Source organism: Asparagus officinalis, chromosome 8, assembly GCF_001876935.1.
Source record: "Asparagus officinalis chromosome 8, Aspof.V1, whole genome shotgun sequence".
NCBI classification, from domain to species: domain Eukaryota; kingdom Viridiplantae; phylum Streptophyta; class Magnoliopsida; order Asparagales; family Asparagaceae; genus Asparagus; species Asparagus officinalis.
Genome location: NC_033801.1, coordinates 36366194 through 36372744, shown reverse-complemented (window position 1 = coordinate 36372744; position 6551 = coordinate 36366194).

Sequence of the window (6551 nt, the reverse complement as noted above, 5' to 3'; positions counted from 1 at the left end):
CAATCTGATGAACCTCGCCATGCAGCAAGGCTCGTTGTCCGCAGGAGATCCAGCTATAATGGTTTGAAGACCTAGTCAGCAGCATGCGCTAAACTCCAGGAGCACATTTCGCTCCAGTAACCAACGTGGGCTGAATTGGAGGAGGCAGTTACGTCCTCTACCCACAATTTTAGCACGTCAGTTACGTGCTGAAATCCTATAAATAGCCATGAGCGGCTATAAGGCAGAAAAGGAGGACGTGAGGCAGAGCTTTGGCATTCAAGATTGAGATCCGAACCTCGGTTCTAATAGTCTAATCCATCAACAAAGTCTGATTCTCTTCTCAAGTTGACGCGATCTTGATCCGATCGTCAACGGAAAGCAAGCTCGACTCAAGCATCGAGTGAGGCATCCTTTCGCCACCAAGAACCCACGTTAAACAAAGAGGAGCTGAATTAATCTTCTCTTCATCTGTAATCGAGAGAGTGTGAGTGATTGTAAGGGTTTCGTACCAAGTGATCGAACCCAGTTTTCTTAAAAAAAGAAATCAATCTCAATCAATTTTTTGACCCTACAAAGAGTTCCATTTTATCTTTCATCTTTTCATTGCTTGTAGAGCTTTCTCCACTAGTTCTTACTTCTTATTTTTGAACCGTTGTTCATGGGCCACGAGTGAGCCTATAAGTTCATCTATGATCATCGTCTCCAAGTCTTTCGACTCTTCGATAGCTACTGCAACGTAATCAAATTTAGAATCTAGAGAGCGAAGTATATTTTCAAAGATCCGCACATCTTCCAAGGTCTCACCATTTCTCTTCTATTGGTTAGCTATTGTGGAAACTCTTGTGAAATATTCAGAAATTGATTCTTTCTCGTTCATTTTTAAAAACTCAAATTCTCCTAAAGAGAATGTAGACTTACTTTTTTCACTTTTTCGGTACCTCTAAAAATATTTTCAATCTTTTCCCACATATCTTTAGCAGTGGCGGAGGTGATGATTTTCAACTTTGTGGCCGCAACGACACCATGAGGATGAGTGAACGAGCATAATCATCATTTCTTACCAATTCATTGTAGGCTTTATTCTCATTCACCGACATGATAGTGTCATCTTGCGATATAGCCTTTCTTGACAATGTCTTTGACACCATTTGCACCGAGTATTGCCTCCATGTGGATGGCTCTAGTGACATAGTCTTTGTCTAGCTTGAGAGGAGAAATGTTGACTTTTGTCGAGGACATAACCATAGAGATTTGGCTCTGATACCACTATGCTGGAGAAATAAGAATAGGAAGTGTGGTGGGACTTATTACACTCTCTGTATTTTAGAGAGTAGCACTTTAAAAATAAACAAGATGGAGCAGAGGAGCTCTTTGGTATATGAAGGAATGACTTTGGTGTTTTGATTAACAACTCTCAGTAAGAAACAAAACAAATCAGTGAAGAGAGAGAACTTTAGAAGCCTGTAAAAGTTTTTTCTTCTAATAATAAGAATGTGCAGAGTAACACTCCAAAAACTAAACAAGATGGAGCAGAGGAGCTATCTGGTACATGAAAGAATGACTTTGGTGTTTTTTTTTCTTTAGACGGTAACACTTTAAAAAATAAACAAGATCGAACAGAGCAGCTCTCTAGTACATTAAGGAATGATTTTGGTATTTTCAGTAACAACTCTCTAGTACGTGAAGGAATGAATTTTTTTCTTAAAGTGTACTTCTGCTCCACAATTTACATGTGTTTCATTGTTGAATAATCCAAATGAGCACCAAATTTTACATGCATTTTAATCTTAACACATAATTTGTTTGGTCAATGGCCGGTGGTCTAAGCTTATAGAAGAATTCATGTAAAATATGTTGTGCATTTTTACATGTGTGCTTTGAACAAAATAGGAGTTGAAGGTGTTGTAGGACCTGTATAAGCCCAAGCAAAGGGCTCATGCTCTTTACCCACTTGTTTTGTTTCTTGCAGAGAGTTGTTGCTCAAAACACCAAAGTCATTCCTTCACGTAACTGAGAGCTCTTCTCCACTTTATTTATTTTTGAAAGTTTTCCTCTCTAAAGAACAGAAAGCGTAATAAGTCCCCCCACACTTCCCATTCTTATTTCTCCAACAAGTTGAACCACATAATGGTTGGTCCACAAAAAAAACTAATTTAGGAGCTATATTTTGAACTAGAATGAGTTCAATTTGGGCCCAACTTTTACTAAACTAAAAAAATGGTATTGTACCATCTAAAATTGCCAAACACACCCTTCATATCACCAAGAAACTTATCACCATCGCTCTTCCCTCTCTCAAAGACAAATCAACAAACAAATAGCTAAACTACATCAAACGGAAGGCTAGCTCTGCAACTACTCCAACAAAAGGGAAGAGAAACTAGAAGGAAAGCACCAAAGTTAAACTCAGCTCACCATTCTAAACCCCCTTGATCAGAAGGCTAAACTAGAAGAAGAAAATAAAAGTGCGACGAAAGCAATTATTTGCATGAGGAGAGAACCCTTAGGGTTCCAGGAAGCCGAGGAAAGCGGTGCGTGTAAGAGAAACGGGTCAGATAGCAGCGGTGGGAGTCCCTGGATAGCAATACAGCATGGAGAAGTGGGTCGAGTGGCAGCTGCCTTAGAAAGCACCCCCACAGTGATCAGATAATGGCTGACCCAATGTACTAGAAAGTACCTCCACGGCATAGGCCCTGTGTACACTTTAATACACGAGCCTTCATCATATTTTCCGATTAATCACCCTTGCCCAGAATGTCATCAGTTCATTGTGGTGAAAAGGACACTCAACAACCTAATGGGACAAGTAAGATATAAAACTAAACGCCACGACCGTGACCAAAACGAACTTTAGTGTTTTGATGCAGCGGCAGGGTCCTTTAACAACTATATACATCGGGACAAAATAACAAGACAGACTATTTTCTCTTTTAGCCATCTAGCGTTTCACAGTCAGGCCTTGATCTCTCATAATCAAGAGCTTCTGCTCGAGTCATCGGGTTAATCAGAAAGTAAAGCATCATTCAAAGTGAACGCAAATTAATCCTCCCCTCTCAGAGACACATCAACAAACAGATAGCGCTCACTGATAAAACCACCCACAAAAAACTGATTTCAGACCTTCAAGAAATAGCAAAAGAAGGAAGGAAACTTTACCAATTCAAGCATCCCCAAATACTTGTTTCAGTGCAGCGGTAGTATCGATCAAAGCATCCATATCATGCAAAAAGTTCTCGTCGCGGCGAACCCAGTCCTCAGCCAAATCGCGCAACTCACTTACATGATCGTGAATTCTCTGCATGCTGTTTAGGCACCGACAGATATCGTCGTCGAATTCCTTGGCCTTCACTGGAATAACACCGTCTCTCTGGTTTGATTCAGCCCACAGGGGCTTGATATTTCGTTGGGCCTCCTTCAATTTGAGCATCCTGCGATCCATTTCCTCCAGCAAACGGCCACAGATTATGGTGTTGATCAAGCAGAACCAGAGCTTGGATGTGCCAACGAACCTGGCTAGGGATTTGAGAGGGAGGCGATTGAGTATCTCTTTCATGACGTCTAACGGCAGGGAAAGCTGCGCCTTTTTTACTTCTTCAACCTCCTCTTCCATGACTCCGACTTCTTCTTTTTTCCCTTTCTTTCTTTCCAAGGAACGATTCCGCCCTCTAAAACCCTAAACTCTCGTCCAACATATAAACCCTAAAACCCCAGTTGCTTGGAATTTGTCGGTTTTCTTTACGTAATTTCTAAACTTACTTTTTTTTTCTTTTTTTTTTCCATGCTAGGTTTTATGCACGTGCTTAAATAGTTAAATATCATGGTTAAATATTTTTAATTTATTTTCTTACTAAAATTTGTTCTTCAGTTCCGCTTTGATCGTTTTTGCTGACTTATGCCTTTAAATTTTAGCATTGTGATTATTTATTTTCTTTGATGTTTGTTTGAATGGGCTACACCAAATTTAAATTTTTATACTGATAATTAAATTGACAGAAAACATATATAACCTAAAGACAATTTGAATTTTCACGTGATTTGGACCGACATGAAACCAAGCTTGAAAGTATAATGTTATAAAAGTAAAAAACACTTTTAAAAAAGTAGCGTTATAAAAGAAAGATGAATAATTAAAGCTGAAAAACCAAGATGATTAATTAAAAATGGGCTAAAATAAAACTACAAAGAATATGAAGTTTGTTGCTAATTAATTAATAGACTTCAGAAAAAATCATTGACTAAAGATTAATGCTAACTCTAGTATATTTTATATGATAAAAGCATCCACATAACCATATAAAAATATTTAAAAGAGTACATGAAAATCTTTTCTAAAGATTCTTGGTTTTACTCAAAGAATTAAGCTATTCTATAAAATATTCAAAAAATAAATCTTTTATTCGTTCTATTTTATTTTTTTTATTGAGTTAAGATCAATCTTTCTCCACCTTTATCTTTTTTCCTGAGCAATTCTAAAGGAGTGTCTTCATCATCAATATTGATTGTGACATCAGGCTGGAGCTGGATTGATCTTGTGTAATTATTTTTCCTTGAGCTCGTTCATGTTTTGTCTTCTTGTCTTCCTTCACAAAGAAGTTGAATGCATTTTTGATGATCAACAAACATTCTAGAAATATAGACTTTGATTATTTTTGTATTTCAATGAGACTAAATGTTAATTTCACATATATAAAAATTTTGTGTTTCTAATTTATTTTTTAAAAATGTTAGGAGTTACCTCTTTTTTTTTTACAATAAATTATTCTGGTGTGCATCCAATAAGAGTTTCTGTCACGTTAAATAATTTTACTTTTATTCTATCTGTGTTATTTTTCATAATGATCTAAACTAAATAACTGTATTTTTTATTATCAAATTGGCTTAAATTATAATATTAATATTTAATCTTGATATGTTTATTTCATGAAGAAGGGATATTACTCAACCTTGGTACTACTTTTTGGACATTCTTATTAACATCTCTATCCAATCTTCTTGTTGTAGTCTTTGCAAGCTAGAACCATGGCTCAACTTTATTGTAAATAGTAGTTATCTTTACATTATAGGCCTAATAACGTGTCCGTATATTGGTAGAGTATTTTAAAGTATAATTGTGTAAATTTTAGAGTAGGTCTTACAAGATCATACCTCTTTTATATTGTGATTATTGTATATATCAATAGTTTAAACTTGTATTGTATTTGTAAAGAGCCTTGATGGATATGCTTCTATATTAGCAGCTTGTTCTAAATAAGCCATGCATATCAGGTTTAAAGTGTAATATTTTTTTCTTTATTGTGTTATATGTATGTTTGCATGGTTTACTTACCATTTTTTTATTTCTTCAATAAGTTGTATCTTTGTGTTAGTACATATTGTTAACACAATTTACGGTAACATGCATATTTTTCCTACAAATTTGAGACAGATATAATGTGAATTTTATGTATAGTGACCTTTAAAAAAAATTAGCATTAAAATATGTTACCTTCATATTTAAAGACTTGAAATCTAACAGTGCTATTTTGTGCTTATCTTTGATCGTGTCTTTAAAAACTAATCATTTACTGGTAGTCATATCCCCAAATAAATTCACTTGCAGAGTTGTACCACATATAGGAAAAATAAAAATTTTAATTTTAATTTGTTTACTTATGCTATTGTAACTAATTATCATGTATATACCTTTTGTCCATTATAATGATTTCTCTCATCTTATATGGTTTATTATATCTTGCAACATAGTCAATCAATGACTTCATTTTAGTTTCTATTGTAAGATTATTTATATGTAATTTTATATTAAGTTTATGATTTATTTAGTATTTCAAGAATAAAGTATGAAAATTTATAAATACAAACTAATTTTTCTTGTATCTTTCACGATGAATGTTTTTTTAATTGGGACAAAACTATTCACTATGTTCTTCAAGGGGGAACTCATCGGTGCTCTTTGCTAGATGTACCTTTTGTCAATGCCAGTTCAAGTGTTTCATGAATATTTTCGTATTTTGGCTTTATTTACTTCACTTCTCTATTTAAAATAAAAACAGCTTGATTTTTTAAAGGATATCTTTGAACTTTCTGATAGTTTTTTCATGCAAAAATTCTTGTATTTTTTACTCTATAAATATTATTAACATCAGGGATGAATGTTTATACATTATAATCAATTAATGCTAACTTATTATATTATAGTCTTTTGTTAGTTTTTTTTACAATTTAGTCTTCTATTAATTAATGTTATTACTAAAAATATATGTAGTTCCTTAAATTTAACAATAACGTTAATTTTTAATTTGTCATATATTTTTTAAATTTTTATTCCTTAATTGAATAGTTTTAATCTATCATAATTGTTATTTTTTACCAACATCAACTTAGACTACTTTTAGATGTTGAAAACGGATGATAAAATTTAAATTGAAACTTAAATTTATATATCTTAATGAAATGATATCAAACATTTACTCTTTTATTTGCCAAATTTTAGCCTTCTATGATTTTAAACTTTTGAGGGTGTGTTTTATAAATTTTTTATCTTTAATATTTTTTTTTTAAATTTAAATTTT